At 35.9% G+C, this 20,184-nt stretch overlaps 1 non-coding gene and 1 pseudogene across 1 annotated transcript; one reads left to right on the forward strand and one right to left on the reverse strand.

Moving 5' to 3' along the window:
- Positions 1 to 4,491: 4,491 nt before the first annotated feature.
- LOC111765497 (U6 spliceosomal RNA) lies at positions 4,492 to 4,598 on the reverse strand. Its single transcript, XR_002797814.1, has one exon. It is a non-coding gene; the product is annotated as a U6 spliceosomal RNA (small nuclear RNA).
- Positions 4,599 to 10,259: 5,661 nt separating this feature from the next.
- Positions 10,260 to 11,182, forward strand: LOC101434474 (olfactory receptor 12D2-like; annotated as a pseudogene).
- The last annotated feature ends 9,002 nt before the right edge of the window (positions 11,183 to 20,184 follow it).

Here is a 20,184-nt window from a genome sequence, read left to right on the forward strand (position 1 = left end):
ATACAAATGACTTAAAAGCTCATGCTCAACATCACTACTTATTACGGAAATGCAAATCAAAACTACATTGAAATATCATCTTACACCCATTAGACTGGCAGCTATTTAAAAAAAACAGAAGACTACAGATGTTGGAGAGAATGTGAAGAAAGGGGAACCCTCATCCTCTACTGGTGGGAAAGTAGAAGGATCCATCTGTTGTGGAGGACAATTTGGTGATTCCTAAAAAAACTAGCTGTAGATTTACCATTATACGCATCAATTCCACTGCTGGGTTTGTACCCAGACAAATTGAAAACTAAGATATGAACGGATATATGCACACAAGTGTTCATAGCAGCATTACCAACTATTGCCAAAAGTTGGAATCAACCCAATACACATCAACAGATGATTGGATAAACAAAATATGGTATATACATACAATGGAATACTACTCAGCTGTAAGAAGGAATATAGTACTAACACATGGGATAAAATGGATGAATCTTGAGGATCTTATGTTTAGTGAAGCAAGCCAGGCATTGAAGGACAAATACTACATGACTTCTCTGATATGAGTTAAGCCAATCAAGCTCTCTCAGAGAGCTAGAGCTTGGACAATATGTTTATGGAAAATAGAGGTGGAGAAGAAGGATGTGAGCTGATGCCTACACAGGTAAAATCTATGATAAAGTGGAGGTAAGTAGTTGTGCAGTGAAGGGATAAGATGGGGGCATAGGGATACTATTGGATGGGGCTTTGCAGGCTTGAGGGGTCTAGGGTTGGAAGGATGGGTCAGATGGTCCATGGAATTGGGGGGAGTGTTTGAGGAGAGCAGATGAACTTGGGAGATTGTCAGGTATATGGTTGAAATTATAATTCTGAGAAAACTCTTTAGAAAATATAATAAGGAAGAGTTACTTGTTTAAAGTGTTTGCCAGGGAGCATCTTGCACAGTTTGCACCTGAAGCAGGCATCTATGGAGTGTGTTAGTGCTCATCTTGTCATAGTGCATAATATCAGTGGGTGGAGACCCATACAATGAGTGGGAAGGTGTTGTATACCCATCCTGGGGAGGCCTGAGTTTCTAAAAAAGAGGAGAGTATATCCCTAGAGAGAATGGGTTGCTCCCAGTGGGGGAGGACAGAGCAGTGTGTCAAGCCCTCAGCATTGTTGCAAGCATCTATGAACTTTGTCCTTCAAGCAGTGAAACTTTGTTTTCACTGTCGGCCCTTAGGGGAGGGGGAAAGAGGAATAGAATAGATGGAAATGTTCCACAAGTTCGTGCAATGATGTATATAGTCCATGTTAAATTTCACCAAAAATTTTAAAAATGGTATAGTCTAAAATGCAAACCATAATATAACCAAAAATTTAGAAATGTGTACAGTCTAAAATATAAGCCACAATGTACACCATAATGGAACCATGGTTATTAGCTCTGTTGCAATATCTATACATCAGCTGTAACAAATATAACATCCACATGTAAAAAGTTCATTGATGGGGAAGGGGAAAATGGGTTTGATGTTGGATATATGGGAGTCCCCTATATTGCATATGTGACTTTACTGTGATCTAAAACTTTTTTGAAGACAAAATTAAAAATAAAAATAAAAGGATGTAGACACTGAGGAAGGAATTGAAGAGTTTGCCTTGCCACTGAACCTACAGGCCAACACCTATTACAGTGATAAAAGGCAAAACATCAAAAATAAAGTTTTATGATATATTTCATGTTTTTATACCCCAATTTATTTTTAACACTGTTTTAGTTTTTCTAAATTATTATATGTTCTCTTTCTAATCTTTAAACCTATCGTTACTATTTCATTTTCCTACTAGTTGAATTTCACTATATATTAGGCTTCATTTTTTTAAAAGTTTTGGAACACAAAGGGGTTCAACTATGGCAGAGGAGGAGCACTGGTGTGGGGTGTCATTGATGGGGGAAACATGGTTGGGAGGGAGTTCTCCAGGGCATATATATAGGATATATAAAATGTTCAGATATTCGTTGGGTATTGTAATAGTAGGTAGAGTTACACATGACAACTGAGGGAATGCTGAGTTCCTAATTGGGCAAGCTCTATCACATCCCACAATAGAACAGCAACATTCCCCCATGGGCAAGGGCAAAGACTAGTGAAGAAGGATGGTCCAGTGATGTGCTCTTAATACTGATGACTATACTTATGAGCCTGTATGCTTAAAATTTCAACTAAGTTTACAGCTGCAGAGTGTTAAGAGTTACCTCCTGAGCACCTCCATGTTGCTCAAATGTGACCACTCTCTAATCCAAACTCAGCGTGTACCTTCCCCCCAGTGTGGGAATCACTCCCAGGGATAAACCTCCCTGGCACTGAGGGATTACTATCAATCAACTAATGGTGATGCATCTAGAAAAAGACCTTGAATGAAAGGGGGAAGTGGTAAAGACAAATGAGTTTATATGTCTAAGAGACTTAAAAATGTGTTTAGAGGTCATTAGAAGGGTCATGTTTTTGCACATCTCAGCAAATCCCAGAGACAACCAAAATAGTCACAACCCCAGGTACTGGTGTTCCTGAGGGCTATGGAGACACAAATGTTCTACAGTCATGGCAAATGGCTCTGGAGATCAGTGCCTTGCCATTGGGCCCTACTTTGGAATTTGTGCTCCTGATGTGATGGAGTTGAACTCAGGTGTGAACTCTCTACACATGCCCTTCTGTCTCTTACTGAATCTGTGATTGGCTCTGGGGTTGTTGTATGCTCAGGAGACCTGAATCCTTGTACAGTCCTTGCCAGCTGGACCCTGAGCCTCAGCAAAGTTGCAACACCTACTCACAAGTTCATTGAACTTACCCAGGGCCAGCTAACAGCAAGGTCCTGAATGATATTTCAGGGACTGATGCAGGACATTAAAAATCCTGCCATAACCCATTGTATGGACTGAGGGAGAGTGTAAACTGCAATGTAAATGATAATCTATACACTGTAGCAGTGCTCCAAAATGAATTCACCAAATGCAAAAATGTATTCACCTAATACAATGAATGTGCCACAATTTGGAAAGAGGTTGTTGTTGTGGGAGGGGTGGAGGAGGTGGGGTGTGGGTTATATGGGCACATCTTAGAACTTTTAATGTAACATGTTTTGTGCTCTATGTATCTTTTAAAAAGGACAGTGTAAAAAATTTGCTATAAAAATAATATGAAAAATAAATATAAAAAGCATAAGTTAAAAAAAAATATTTTACCTCCAATTGCCATATATGAGTATGTAGTTGAGGAGGAAGGTCTGAATGGAGGACAGGTACTTTGGAGGATATGCAACCAAGGAACCAAGAGGCATGTTCAAGTTTAGAGAAATTGCCAGGAATCACAAGATAAATTTATAAACTTCAATTCATCAATATTAATATTATTGTTCTAATTTTTATGTTCAATATTTTCTTAGTTTACATTTACATACTCATTTAATATGTCCTTATTTTTTCTGGCTATTTTATTAATAATAGGAAGATATTATATATACACTCCCACTATGTGGTTTTATGGGTATATATCATAATCTTATAAATCTTATTTTAAGGCCATGTATTATCAAATAAGCTTAGAACAGTTGTATCTCCTTGGTAAATAATTTGTTTTATTATTAGAAACTAGTGCTCTGCATGATAAAATCACTTCACTGAATTAATAGTGTAATAATAAAAAACAATTTCAGTAAGTTTTCCCTAGTATAAATTTTCTTTGCTTTTACTTGCAAGATTTCTGAGAGCTTTTGTTTCAGGAATATTTCATGTAAACAGCAAATAAAAATGCTTTTAAAAAATGTTTACATTATTGTCTTTCAATCAATTCAGTTAATCCATTTCTGTTTGCTGCAATTACTAACAATTTTGGATTTATACCAGCCATATTATTTTGTATTATCTAGTTACCCTGATTTTCCCTGGCTTATCATTTTCTCTTTCCCAAATTATACAAAAGAATGGACTTTTTAAATATTTTTCTCTATAATTTTTATTTTTTTTTTATTTATTTATTTTTTAACATATTCGTACTATATTTACTGAAACTGATGTACAGATATTGAGACAATAGTTTTCAAACAAGGTAACATTTGGGTTTACATTGTGGTTTATATTTTAGACTATACAATTTTCTAAATTTTTAGCTATCTTATGTTTTACATTATGATTTACATTTTAGCATATCGGCCCCTATACATTTTTGGTATAATTTAACATGTCTTATCCATCCTTGTGTAATCTTTTTTTTTTTTTTTTTTTTAATTTTTTTATTTTTTATTGACTTTGTAATAATATTACATTAAAAATATATATGTGAGGTCCCATTCAACCCCACCCCCCCCCCCAACAACACTCGTTCCCATCATCATGACACATCCATTGGATTTGGTAAGTACATCTTTGGGCACCTCTGCACCTCATATACATTGGTTCACATCATGGCCCATACTCTCCTCTATTCCATCCAGTGGGCCCTGTGAGGATTTACAAAAAATATGGAACGCTTCACGAATTTGCGTGTCATCCTTGCGCAGGGGCCATGCTAATCTTCTCTGTATCGTTCCAATTTTAGTATATGTGCTGCCGAAGCGAGCACTCTATAATTTTTAAATAATAATATCTTCTCTTTCTAATTTTAGTAAAAACTTTTAAGGTTATCTTAATTAACAAAGTCCAGAGCTATCCAAGATTAATATCAACCTCCTCAAATTTAACTACAAGGGCCTCAGAACATTTTTAACTCCAATCCTTCAATTATATAGCTCTTTGTTATAAAATAATTTTGTTCTGTCTAGGGTGTATATGTTCTAAATTGGACAATATTGTGTTTAAACACTCATTGCTTGATTAATTTCCATATATAATTTTTATTATTGTTAATTATCATCATTACTTTTCATGTCCCACTCCTTCCTATGGATTAAATCTATTTTCTGAAATTCTTGAGAAACTATTAGAATTTTTTAAAAGTCAGAATTCCTATTTTTCTCTTTTTATTTCAAGAATAATATCAATTCAGGAGAGGTATAAATCACAGGAGTAAAACCCAATAAATTTTCATAAAATTAACTCACTAGTCTGTGCTGTGAACACTCTTGTACCTGTTCTAAAGGTTCCTTTGTGCTTTTTAAAAAATGATTTATTATTTATTTATTTATTTCCCCTCCCTTGTGGCTAACTTGTTGTCTGCTCTCTGTGTACATTCACTACTGCGTTCTTCTGTGTCTGCTTATCCCGCTTTGTTGCATCATCTTGCTGTGTCAGCCTTCTGCAGATGCAGGAAGTCAGCTCTCAGTGGGTGCAGGCCAGCTTGCCTTCATAGGGAGGCCCTGGAATGCAAACCTAGGGCCTCCCATATGGTAGAGAGCAGCCCAATTTATGGAGCCACAGCCACTTCCCTATGTTGACTTTTGTTGAATATACACCTGGAGAACAAATGTTCACATATATACATTCAAATACAAATATAGAAGAAAAATTATTGGATGATAGGGATGAATGTGTTCAGTTTGCTTGGAAATTGAGAAAAAGCTTCCTACTCTGGTTGTGAGACTTGATTTCCCACCAGGCACATATGAGGGCCCTACGTTGTCCATGTACAGACCAGCATTTGGCATAGTTGGTCTTTTTCATTTTAGCCATTTCATTTTCATGAATGTGTAGTTGGATCATATTATAGTACTAATTTTTATTTTCCTGATGATTAATGAAGTTAATGTTTTTTCATAATTTTTGGCCATTTTTCTATTGAATGTCTACTTTTTAAATTTATTTCACATAATATGAATCCAGATATAAATTCTCTGTCAGACAGATAAATAGGTGGCAAATATATTCTCCCTACCTTGCTCTGCTTTTTTATAAAGTCAGGTATGTCTTTTGATTAAAAGAAATTCAGGTGGGTTCTTCTGATTTATTTAAATTTTAATCTTGTCCAAGTGAGGTTTTCAGAGGCTTAAGGGTTAAAGATGAACAAAAAGTAATAAGAAATTAAGGTGATTAGTTGCTTGTGGCATTCATTAAATATTATAATTATAATAATTCAAATCACAATGAAATATAATGATGAAATGTTTATATTGACTTGTTCAATGGTAAACATTAAATATATAAAATTTTCACATTCTAATATGAGTTAGGAAAAATAAATCATTACAGTTCATCAGAAAGTGGTAAAAATTTTCATTTCCATGAACACTGTTATTCATGTCAAGAGAAATTCTCTGTTGTTGAACTTATAAGTCACCTAGTGACTGTAATTTTAAGAGGAAAGTTGGTGTAAGTTATTTGTTATTCCCTAATCAAGTCTTGGAGCAGAAAGATCACCATTCACCTAGAAACGGTAATAAAAAGGAAAATATCACTAGGAACATTTCCTAAAATCAACAAATTATTTGAAATTTATCAAACTGTATTTAAGAATATTTTTTCCTCTTATTAGATGACCTTGGGAACAATTTTATGATATTTATATATTTGTTCAGTTAGAAGATCAAATGATAACTATTAAGCAATTTATTTCACTGTACTTATTAAATACCCTCCATGACATCTCTAGATGTGCACCTTCAAAAATATTTCCTACAGCAAGGTGTTCCAGGGATAAAGACATCCTGATCTATTTTTATGATAGATATAGTTAGGTTGGTTCCGAGCGGTCTCAAGAGGTCCCATTGCAAACACTCTGAAGGACAGCCCTGCAGTTACACTTTCAAAGCCTAGACCACAGCAGAAGAACTTTTCCCTAATCTTCTGTTTGTGGGTAAACTTCTATTATAATCCATTAGCTACATTATTATTCCTCAAGGATCCTGGTTTTAGCCAAGGGTCTCGGTTTTAACCCACCCCCTTCTGGCAGGCTTAGATTTTACTCCTCAAAGCAAAAAGTTCACTTAAAAAATGGAAATTCCTTGTGAAATGAGCTGTCAAATCATATCAAGGCATTTTTACTAAAGACCAATAAGAACTGGAGCCACCTATAAGATATTAAGACTTACAATAAATCCACCAATTATTATACAGTTTGCTGCTGATATAAAGAGAAAAATCAATGGAACAAAGAAGAATGGGGAGGGGCAGGGCTAATATTTATGGAGACATGGCATACTTGGAGATGCCATCACACCTATGAAGAATAGCTAGCTGTCTGGCTCCACAGAGACAAAGTAGAGCCAATTCTTGGTGATTATCCCACAACATCAGAAAGCTAAACTCTAAGAAGACTAGAAACACAAATAGCGAATCTGAAATTCTAAATCTAATAAACAGATCACCCACATAAATGGTGGGATTTGTAAAATGTGGGGGTCCCTTGATCAAAAATTATGAAGAACTTCAAGACTGCGTGTTCAAGTCATTCATCCAAGAGATGGGCCCTTCAGGGCACAAGGATCAGAGCAACCAGTCAGGTCAGAGCTCAAGAAGCCAGCCTGGCTGATAGAATTCAAGACCATATCAGGATGATTTGAGGAGGAAAAATACTGCATGTACACCATCCTGAATGAGAATACCATGAAGAAGAAAATCCATGGTCCTAGCTCTATCATCATTGCTTATTCTTACAACATTCTTCCCAGCATTGATGGATCACTCTCTCAGGAATTATATGTCTAGTGATCTAGGCTTCATAAAAAGACAGGCAGCTAAATGAAAGGTAAAGAGAACTTTTGAAGATGAAGAAATTATGCTGCAACCCAAACTGAATTACCATGTTAAATAAAGTTCTCCTATTTCTAGTCACCGAGAGTGTAAATCTGAAAATCTTTCTTGCCTGGAAGTGTGAATGTTCAACTAAGTAAGAATGGAATAGAAAGCAGGCCAGCAGGTGGCCTATATAAACTATCTGTAGTGAATGATCTGTCTGCCTGCTAGTACTAAAGTCAAGGGCCTAGGATTTAAAACAAACTTCCTATAGTGGAGTTGACTGCTCTTTGAGGTTGTTGGTTATGGTGACAGTTTACAAAATTTTTTTTATATTATTTCATTCTCAGTAATACACCTGGTTCTCTAGACATTCCATATAGCAGGGTAAATAACTTAGTAGAACGGAGACTCATTTCTAATGTTTTTTAAAACAGGAAGAGTTTATTTTCAATGGATTTTTGATACAATTATGTTTTTGAGTCAGAGAATCAAAAATGAAATGTGGTTTATCAACTCAATTAAACAAGGAAGGTAAATTTTTAAAATACACAAAATAAGTATGGCTGTAAAAAATCTTTTCTAAGACTTTGGAAATCAACACATATATAAGTATATTAAAGATTAGATAATTTCTCCAAATTTCACACACTTACAAATCCTAGAATCCCATGGGTTCCCAAAAAAGAGCATCCAAATTCATTTAATATTTTACTTTAGTAAACTCAAGTCATTTTCTTTCCTCTCAATGATTTCTCATACCTTGAATTATTCCCTCTTTATGGAAAGCTCCCTAATACCTACATCTCTATTTGGAATTCCTTGCAGTATTTTTTCTTCTAACAGTTCCCCCCACTACTCTAAAATTCTCACATATTGTTTCTTTCTTCCAAAACAGCCACTACATCTAGAAATGAAGAGGAAGCTACCTCAAAAAATATGTCTCCTTACATGAGCATACCTAAAGGAGATAATGTCAGGTACTTTGCAAACAAAAAAGAAAAAAGATCCAAATTTTTTTCTACCTTCCTGCAAACATGTCAAAATCTACTCAAATATTAAACCTTACTATAATTAACATAATTTCATTCCTTCAATAATTTCAACTCCATTGAAAAGACACTATTATTTCAAATATGCATGTTAAAATTAATTCATTGCTGTTGTAAAAATGGTGTTCATCTGATGAAAGAGGGAGCATAATTTTTAGGATGTAGGGGTTGTCCAGAATAACCATGCAATGACAGATTTAGGCCATTATATATTTTGACATACCTTACAGTATTATGTGGAAGGGAGTTTCAAATATAATGTAAACTATAAACCACACTTAGAGGAAATCCTACAATATGTGTTCATCAATTTTACCTTATGTACTGAGCTAATGAAAGATGTTCTTAATGGGGGAAAGTGTGGAAGTCATAGGAAGTGGAGTTTATGGGAATCCCTTACATTTTTTAGGTAACAATTATGTAATCTAAGCATCTTTTAAAAAATTAAGTATATTAAAAAGAGGGAGAAATATAGAGAAACACACATTTCAATTTTTAAAAATTTGGAAATCGACCAGTATTTGGATGGACTGATCTGGAGTCCACATAAATGGAAGCACAGGTGAGGAAGGTTCACTTCACTGGAGGAAGATTATGTCTTTATACATGAATGGTAAGTTGTATCCATCAAAATAAAAACAGGACCTTAGAAAACAAATATAAAAGAAGATAAGTTTTCAATGGAGCTGAAGTGTTGGATACCTCAGGGGGAGGTGAGTGTTGTGTGAGTTAAAGGAGGAACTCTTCAGTCCATCGAGAAAGGATCTTACCTAGGCCTGTAGGCATGTAGGAAATGGAAAAGAGTCCCAGGGAAACCAAAGAAGAGCAATAAAATACCATTTGTCATTAAGAAGTAATTTGGGGATCCTGTTTAGAGATGGTGTTAAGGCTCAGATTATATGAAGACTAAATTTACCAGCAGAAAAGCAGTGAAGAAATTCCAAATGCACCTCGGGCCAAAATCTGACTTATGTAGACTCAATTCTGACCACAGATCAGGCTTCATGATGCTTCCAGAGATGAGTCACAAGATATCAGAAAGAGGTCACCTCTGAGGCTTCCTACATTGTAAGATGAATAAGAGTCAGTATGACTTTTAAAAATCACTTTTTGTTTGTTACAAATGTCTTGGTTCTGATTATTTCATCCCTGTCCACTTTTAGTAAGCTAAAATCCTTCTGGTGGCATTTTACTTGGCTTTTGGAGGTCCTGCGGTGCAGTGCATTAAAAATCACCCTGCTGGTCCTGACTTAGGAAGAAGAAAGTTGAATAAATACATACATGTTCCAGCCTTAGAAGACAGAACTTATAAGATTGAACTCTGAGAAAAAGGAAATATTAATAATTAGTCTAACAAAGAAAAAAAGGTCTGTGCAACAGTTACAATGTAAGCCTAATATTTAAAAGTCTAATGGCCCATGTTCAGTAAATCATTTTAGGGACATGTAAAACAAACACTCTCTCCCTCAAAGCATTTTTGTCTTGGAAAAAAGATCCTAGGCAGGAAGGATTTGACCCTCCTTAGTGAATGTGTCCCAGAAGTTAATCTGACTCTTCTCCTAGTGATGCTGAATAAAACTTCAGTCACTGAATTTCTCCTCCTGGGACTGACAGACATGCAAGAGCTGCAGCCTCTCCTCTTTGGGGTTTTCCTCTCCATCTACATCAGCAGCATATTGGGAATGGGGCCATCCTGATGATCGTCATCTGTGACCCAAGACTCAACTCTCCTATGCTTTTTTTCCTGGGAAACCTTTCATTCCTATACATTTGCAACTCCAGGGTGAAGCTGCGAAAGATGCTGGAGTACTTGTCTCTTCACACAAAGCAATTTCTTTCTTTGGATGCACAAGCCAGCTGTACTTTTTCCACTTCCTGGGCACCACAGAGGCCTTGTTCTTGGACATGATTGCCTTTGAGCTCTTTGTGACTATCTGCAAAACACTTCATTACACTGTCATCATGAATCATCAGCTCTGCATCCAGATGGCCAGCATAGTCTGGATCATTGGTTTCTTCCATGACTTGCTGTACTCCATAATGACATCTTTCTAACTTCTGTGGTTTCAATCATACCCATCACTTCTTCTGTGACGTTAAGGCCATGCTGAAACTGGCCTGTGGGAATGTTGACCTCAACCAGTGGTTGATTAATACTGCCTCAGGCACCATTGGCATGGGCCCCTTCTTTCTGACGCTTCAGTCCTATTTCTACATTCTTGCCTACCTCTTCTTCAAGACTCATTCTTGCAGAATGCTTCAGAAACCTCTGTCCACCTGTGCCTCCCACTTCATGGTCATTATTCTTTTCTATGTTCCTGTTCTCTTCACCTACATTTGTCCTGCTTCAAGGAGCTCCATGGACCAGGATGCGGTCATTGCCCTCATGTACAGTGTAGTCTCTCCTGTACTAAATCCAGTGATCTATACCTTGCAGAACAAGGAGGTGAAGCAGGCCATGACTAGGGTGATCAGAAGGAAGTTCTGACTTGAAACACTTTCAGAAATATTCTGAGGTATAAATAGGCATGCAATGAGAAAGTTGAGATTTGAATATATACTTCATCTCAAATAATTTATAATATGTATATGTATAAAAGGAATGGGTGCCAAAAATAAATGGAATAACATATAGATGTGTTAAACAATGCATTACTTGTTAATATTTGAGAAACTAGAACTGATGGACACTGACTTTGAAACCCTAATGGTGAATTTGTTTCAGGACATTAGTTGCTATATAAATATTTTTTTATATATCTAATGTACTTTCACATGAAATAAAATAAAGTAATATGCCTGTTTACTCTCATGAGTAGAATGAGGTCTGCTGATATCTATGATCCTTCTTGATTAACACATGTTACTGTAAGCAATAAATTACTATTATTAGTAATATTATAGTTGTTATTAAACTTTGAGTGTGTTGATTTAGGGTCATCATTACTCAACTCTAAAGCAACTCATAATTCACATATGAGTTAAGAGGAATTTTTCAAAGGTACATCATGATTTTTTTTCACTAACCAGGGAAATAAATAATTAAAGCCAATGACATTGTAATCAGTAATTAAAAATAAAATAACCCATGGGTCACATAAAATGTGGAAATTCTCTAAACAAAGGTGTTTTGGCATTAAACCAGACAAATTGTTCAAAGAATTCTGTGAAATCACATATAACTGCAGTCATGTTGAAAAACCTCTGCAGAATTCCTTTTGCATAATGACTTTATTATTTTCCTTTTTGCTGGAACATGAAAATTATAACTTTCAAAACCATTTAAACATTTTTATTTTGCTTTTTGACAGGTTGTATTATAATATGATGTAATGCTGGTGAAATAGGAAAAATTCATTAAAACTTTGTATTATTTTCCTTTTCTAGCAACAAACTCATACTAATTTAACACAATGAAGTCATAGATACTGAGATGTTTCTGAAGAAAATGGACAAAAGTTATGATATTCCGCATGTTGAGGAACCTATAAGTGACAAATGACACTAAAATGTTAATTGTTACCAGCATTATTATGTATTTAGAAAGACAAACCATCAGACAAGACCATGAAAAAATATCTTGAAATGTGGGGCTACCCATTCAATAATCTGCATTCACTGTTTCAGACCCTATTGACCCTGGAGAAAGAGAATATGCATATTTTTCAGAGTTTTGGTCACATGGTTTGATTTGACATTGATATTCTAAGAGTCTATTCATCATGGTTCACCTGTAAAGGAGCATACAGAGGGCATGTAGCAAAAAGAGTCATGGTTCAAATCTACTCTACGGTGGACCTTCTGGATACAGCAGACACACCCAATAGTCATTTACCCAACTACTCATGGTATAATTTGGATTGAACCATACTTGGTAATTAGACAAAGCCTACACTAGGTTTTTCATTTTAGGAAATGTGTTATAACACTTGGGGTTGATCAAGTGGAAACCTTTAGAAAGCCCCTCCTCAATCTTGCCAGTAAATATGGCAATGACAGTAGACTATCCCAAAGCATTTTAACAAAAGAAGAATAAGCAGTGGACACACCTATAAGATATATTTTTTTTGTTTTTTGTTTTTTGGTTTTTTGTTTTTGTTTTTGTTTTTTTCATAGCAGACACTGGTTTATTAAATATATTAGTTACAGAAAAATAATGAGTTTATATGTCAATTGCACTCCAAAATAGATTTGAAAATGAAAGAATATTTCAGTTTCTCCTAGTGCCATATATGAAATAGAAGGTCCATTAAACCATTCTCCTTCTACAGTAACTTGGTATTGGCATTCATTTTTTTTAATTCATTTTTTAAAAAATATTACATTCAAAAAATATGAGGTCCCATTCAACCCCACCGCCCCCACCCCCCACTCCCCCCACAGCAACACTCTCTTCCATCATCATGACACATCCATTGCACCTGGTAAGTACATCTCTGGGTATCGCTGCACCCCATAGTCAATGGTCCACATCATAGCCCACACTCTCCCACGTTCCATCCAGTGGGCCCTGGGGGGATCTACAATGTCCCGTAGTTGTCCATGAAGCACCACCCAGGACAACTCCAAGTCCCGAAAACACCTCCCCATCTCATCTCTTCCTCCCATTCCCTGCACCCAGCAGCCCCCATGGCCACCCTTCCCACACCAATGCCACATTTTCTCTGTGGACATTGGATTGGTTGTGTCCATTGCACATCTATGTCAAGTGGGGGCTTAGATTCCACATGGATACTGGATGCAATCCTCCTGCTTTCAGTTGTAGGCACTCTAGGCTCCATGGTGTGGTGGTTGACATTCTTCAACTCCATGTTAGCTGAGTGGGGTAAGTCCAATAAATCAGAGTGTAGGAGCTGAAGTCTGTTGAGGCTCAGGGCCTGGCTATCATATTGTCAGTCCAGAGATTCAAATCCCCTAAATATATCTTAAACCCCAACACCAACTACAATTCCAGTAAAGTAGCATGAAAGTCTTGTGAAAAGAGATCCCATCTGAGTCCAGTTCCATCACACAGAAACACCAGCTCCAAAGAAGGGCCATCTGTCATGGCAGTGAACCCCATCTGCCATGACCATAGAACCCGTGGGTCTCTTTATCCCTGAAAAGAACCAATACCTGGGGTTGTATCTACTTTATCTGTCTCTTAGACTCTGCTCAGTTGTGCATAAGGGCAATCCTTCTGACAACCTCCAGACTCTTTTGATATTAAGATTCACAATAAACGCATTAGTTAATATAAAGTTTGTGGCTGGCATAAAGAGAAAAAAATCAATGAAATAATGTAGAATGTGGGGTAGTGGGTTGAATATTTATGGAAAAATGGCATACTTCAGGAATGGCATCACACATCTGTGAAGAATATCTAGCTAGTTTAATGACTCCACAGAGATAGAATAGCCCCAATTCTTGGTGATTATCTCACAACATAAGTAAGCCAAACTTTAAGAAGGCTAGAGAGATTAATAACAAATCTAAAATTCTAAAGCTAATAAAATATTAAGCTACATAACTGGAGGGACTTAAAAAACACATAGTCCCTTGAATAAAAATTATGAAGAATTTCAAGAAAGTGAGTGCAAATCACTCAACCAAGAGAGAAGTCCTTCAGAATCGAGGGCAATAAGCAACCAATTAGGTTAAGGCTCAAGAAGTCCGCCTGGCTAATAAAATTTAAGACCATACTGTGATGCTTTGAGGAGGAAAAGTACTTCATAAACAGCACCCTGCATGAAAATAACATGAAAAAAGAAAATTCCTAGTCATGATTCATCACCATAATGGATTTCTAATCAACAAGAAAAACAAGTTAAAATTAAGACGGTGGTACTTAAAAAAAAAATGGATAAACTGGCAGGTGTCCCTAAAACTAGAAAGGCACAGTAACAGTCCTAATTTCACAATTGATCTCAAAAAACTGAGATATTTACTTAACTTCTCTGAGCCTCAGAGATAAAATAGGAATGATATTAATGTTTCCTTCATTGGTTTTTTGTAAGAATTAATAGAGATAATACATACTGAGGATCGGAACAATAATGTATGCATTAACAGTTATTTAATTGTATCATATTTGAAGCATATAATATATCAGAGAATTATTAATGTAATGACTATATAATTAATTCCCATACAAAGCAACAACAATGTGTACTCGATAGAAAAAGAAATGTACAAAGACATGGCATTTTAACTGTTCTTAGAAAGCTTGACTGGATATAAAAATCACTCAGACATATTCCTTGCCCAAAAGGCTAAGGTTTTATTACTAAAGGATACAGCAAGAAGCAGAATATACCCTGTAGATATCAACATTATTACCCCAAACAGAGAAATGTGAGATTTTGGACCCCAAAATTAAAGGAAATTACTTAGTGTTATTATCAAAATTCAGATTTAGAGGGGGGAATCTGATATTTTTCCTGATTCCTCTTCTTTGATTCCCATAACATTAATGAGTTAAACAATGAGAATGTTAAAAACAATCATATGTTTGTGCTGATCAATGGGATGTAACTGCTCCCCATTCCCTAACACTTTTTTTATTTTATGAAACATTTGTTTGTACATTTTAGTACATTTTATGTACATTTATATGTATATTTTAGTGAAGGGATTTTTAAGAAATCAAATAAAAATATGTCAATAAGAAAGGGCAAATATAATTCAAGTTTTAGACATGTAACTTTGAGGGAGTGAATAAATATTAATAGGTATTTGACTAATATCTTGAACAAAACTTTAAGACTCTAAATTTAATCAATATCCAATGTACTGTTCATTGGAAAGGAAGAATCAATTATTTTCAAAATCACATTTAGATTCAAAGAGTAAATATTAAAATAGTCTCAGTATAAACACTCCAGGATGTTAGATTTTTACCATGTTTCTCCATCTTTTCATAACCTTTTATTTCATCTTATAGATAATCATAATTCCGACTGGAAATGCAAGGGCATAGCATGTGAATCTACAATTTAATAAATAAATTCTCATTTGCACTATTATTTAAAATATCCCATGCCCCTTCTGAGGGGGCCCTCTATGCAGTGCTAATTTCTCATTTAATTATTTTTAAAGAAGCTTTAGATTACATAAATGTTATATAAAAATTATAAGGGATTCCCATATGTTCCACTCCTCCTGCATACACTTTCCCACATCAACAACATCCCTCAGTACTGTGGTACCTTTCTTACAATTGATGAAGAGACATTGAAATATTACTACCAACTATGAATTGCAGTTTACATTAAAATTTACACCCTGTCCTCCACAATTTTGTAGGTTATGACAAAATATTCAATGGCTTCTCTCCATCATGCAGTACCATTTTTTTCCCTTCTTTCCTTTTTAAAAAAATTTTACATTCAAAAAATATGAGGTCCTCATATACCTCCCACCCCCATCACCCCACTCCTCCCACATCAACATTCCCTAACTCTCATGGCCAATTTTCTTTCCACTTTATACAAAAGAATATTTTCAAAGGGAGTCCCCAATATGAGCAAGTCAATTAACATCTCTTTCCTAGAGCTTCAAAGTACATTCCACCTGAATTTTAGATGGCAATAATTCGCATATACAGTATATGGTACTCCTACATATCCAACATCAAACCCTTTTCCCCTTCCCCAGAAATGATCTTTCTACATGTTCATATTACATTTGCTGCAGCTAGTATACAGATATTGAAACAATAGCTTTCAAACATGGTTCCATTTGGGTTTACATTATGGTTTATATTTTAGACTACACAATTTTCCAAATTTTTAGTTATCTTATGTTTTACATTATGGTTTACATTTTAGCCTATAGGCTTTTATAAACTTTTGGTGTAATTTAACATGTCCTATATCCATCATTGCATGATCTTGTGGAACACTTTCATTGCTCCACAGTTACACTGATTCCATCTATTCAACACCTCTTTCCCCTCCCCTCAGGACCCACTATGATAATCAATCTTCATTCCTTGAAGGACCATATTCAGAAATACTTGCAACTATCCTGAATCTCTGGATGGTTCCTGTGAAAGCCAGGCCCTGAGCCTTAGCGGACTTGCAATTCCCACCCTCTGGTTTTTTGGTCTTATGCTGGCCGGCTAACAGAGAGGTGAGAAAGGTCAACCACCACAGCAGGAAACCAAGAGTCCCCACAACTGCAAGCAGGAGAATTGCATCCATCATCCATGTGGAATCTATCCCCCTCCTGATGTAGAGGGGGCCTGGACATAACCATTCCAGGGTCCACGGGATGGAGGAATAGAGTATGGATTAGAGTGGATTTACTGGTATTCTGCTGGGGAACTACTGTGATTAGTAAAGGAAGATATTGTAGTATTGATGTGAAGAAAGTGGCCATGGTAGCTGCTGAGGTAAGGAGAGGGAAGAAGAGACAAGATGTGGGAGCATTTTCAGGATTTGGAGTTGTCCTGGGTGGTGCTGCAGGGACAGAAGCTGGACATCGTGTGTCCTGTGGTGGCCCACTGGGTGGGCTGGGGGAGAGTGTAGACTACAATGTAGACCACTGTCTATGTGGTGCAGCAGTGCTCCAAAATATATTCACCAGATGTGGTGAATGTGCCACGATGATGGAAGAGGTTGTTGATGTGAGAGGAGTGGGGTAGGGGGCGTGGGGGTACATGGGAACCTCATATTTTTTTAGTGTAACATTTAAGAGAAAATAAAGAGAAAAAAGAGAAAAACAAAACAAAAACAAAGTACATTCCAATTGACACTTGTGGTTTTGTCCATGGTGCTGAAACCAGGGAAAACTCATGGGAAGGGAAGAAAATAGGAAGAGGGAAAAGAAAGAGAAAGAAATTCCCCAATGAGGCCTCCTCATCTTCTAGGTGTGCAGAATATCCTGTTTATTCTTAAAACATCCTTCCCAGCACCGAGGGGACACTCTCTCTCTCAGGATGTTTATATCTAGAGACCTGGAGTTTCATTAAAAAGCAGGCAGATATCCAAAAAGGGAGAGAAGTTTTGAAGATGAAGAAATTATAGAGCAACCCAACCTGAATTACCGTGTGAAATAATGTTCTCCTTATTTATAGTCACTGAGAGTGTAAACCTGAAAATCTTTCCTGCCTGGAAGTCGGAATGCTCAAGTAGGTAAGAACGTAATAGAAAACAGGCTAAGAATGTGCCATATGAACTATCTGTAGTGAGTGATCTTCTGCTAGTACTAAACTTAAGTGCTCAGGATTTAACACCAACTTCTTATATTAGAGTGGACTGCTCCTTGAGGCTGTAGGTCATGGAGACACCTTACTTTCCATATATAATTTTTAAATATCTCCTCTCAATAATATGCCTAGTTCTCTAGACATGCTACAAAGCAGGTTGAATAATTTAGGAGAGCAGAGTATCTAATTTTCTATAAAACTTAGGAAGACTTCACTTTCAATGGATTTTTGCTATAATTATGTTTTATGATACAGAGATTCAAAAACTATATGTGGTTTATCATCTCTATTTTAAACAAGAATGGTAAATTTCGTTAAAAACACAAAATATATATGTCTATGGAAACCCTTTTCTAAGACTTTGGAAATCAACATATATCTAAGTGAATTAAAGATTATAAATTTTTTCCAAATTTCACACACTTACAAAACTTAGAATCCCATGGATTCCCAAAAAAGAGCTTCCAAATTCATTCAAAATTTTACGTTAGGAACCTCAAGTCATTTATTTCCCCTCGATGATTTCTCATACCTTGAACGATTGCCTCTTATGGAAAGCTCCCCAATATCTTCATCTCTGTACAAAATCCCTTGCAGTTTTGTTCTTATAACATTTCCTCCCACTCCTCTAAGTTTCTCACATATCTTTGCTTCTTCCTTCTCAAAACTGCTACTACTTACAGAAATGAAAAGGAGAAAGAGGAAGTTACCACGAAAAATATGTCTCCTTTTATGAGTGTACCTAACTGAGGTAATGTTAGGTACTTTGCAAATAAAAGAGTAAAAAAGACCCAGATTTATTTTCTACCTTCCTGTAAAATGTTAAAATTTACTGAAATAGTAAACCTTATTGTAATAAACTTATTTTCATTTCTTTAATAATTTCAACATCACTTAAAAACACTATTATTTCAAATACATAAATGAATTAAAAATTAATGAATTACATTTTTAATAATTTTTCTTTTAATTTTTTATTAAATTGACTTTTTTAAAGGATATATAGATCAAAATAAGAATTACATTAAAAAGTATAAGAGTTTCCCACATACCACACACAGCAACACCCCACTACTCCCACATCAACAGCTTCTTTCATCATTGTGACACATTCACTGCATTTAGTGAATACATTTTAGAGCACTCCTGTACTGTATGGATTACAGTTTACCTTGTAGTTTACACTCTCCCCCAGTACATTCAGTGGGTTATGGCAGGATATATAATGTCCAGCATCTGTCCTTTCAATATCATTTAGGACAATTCCAGGCCCCAAAAATGCCCCCACATCACATCTCCTCTTCCCTCTCCCTACCCTCAGCAACTACCATGACCACTTTCTCCAGATCAGTGCTACAGTTGCTTCCATTACTAGTCACAATAGTTCTATAGTAGAATACCAGAAAGTTGACTCTAATCCATATTTTGTTCCTCCATCCTTTGGACGCTGTGTTGGTGATGCCCACTCCAACTCTACATTGAGAGCGGGCTTAGATCCCACATGGTTGACAGATGCGATTCTCTTGCTTGGTGTTGTAGGCACTCCCGGTTCCCTGGTGGGGGGTTGACCATCTTCAGCTCCCTGTTAGCTGACCTCTATTTTGCAAGACAGGAGTTTATTTGATGAAAAAGGGGGTATAATTTTCAGGACACTGGGATAGTCTGGAATGACCTTGCAGGAAAAGCTCCAGTATGTGTTCATCAATTTTAACTTATGGATCAAACTAATGAAATATGTTAATGTGGGAAAGTGTTGAAAAGGTAGGGAATGGGAAATAAGGGAATCAGTTACATTTTTATGTAATATTTATGTGATGTATGTATCTTTATAAAAATTTAAAATGTGTATTAAAATTGGGGGGGTGGGGCGGGCATAAGAGAGAAAACACACTTTTCAATTGAAAAAATCTGGAAACATGCCGGTATTTGGAGGGACTGATCTGGAGTCCACATTTATTGAAGTACAGGTGAGGACGGTGCACTTCACTATAGGTAGATTATGTCTTATTATGTGAAGAGTAAGTCTTTATCCATCAAAATAAAAACAGGACATGAGAAAATAGGTATGAAAGAAAATAAGTTTTCAAGGGAGCTGAAGTCTTGGAAAACTCAATGAGATGTCAGTGTTGTGTGATCTAAAGAAGGAACTCTTGAGTCAATCAAGAAAGGATCTTCTTACCTAAGGATGCAGGTATCTAGGAAAAGGAAAAGAGTCCCAGGGAAACCAGAGAAAAGCAGTAAAATACCATTTGTCATTAAGAAGTAATTTGGGGATCCTGTTTAGACATGTTATTAAGGCT

The sequence above is a fragment of the Dasypus novemcinctus genome, chromosome 22 (genome assembly GCF_030445035.2).
Source record: "Dasypus novemcinctus isolate mDasNov1 chromosome 22, mDasNov1.1.hap2, whole genome shotgun sequence".
Classification (NCBI taxonomy): domain Eukaryota; kingdom Metazoa; phylum Chordata; class Mammalia; order Cingulata; family Dasypodidae; genus Dasypus; species Dasypus novemcinctus.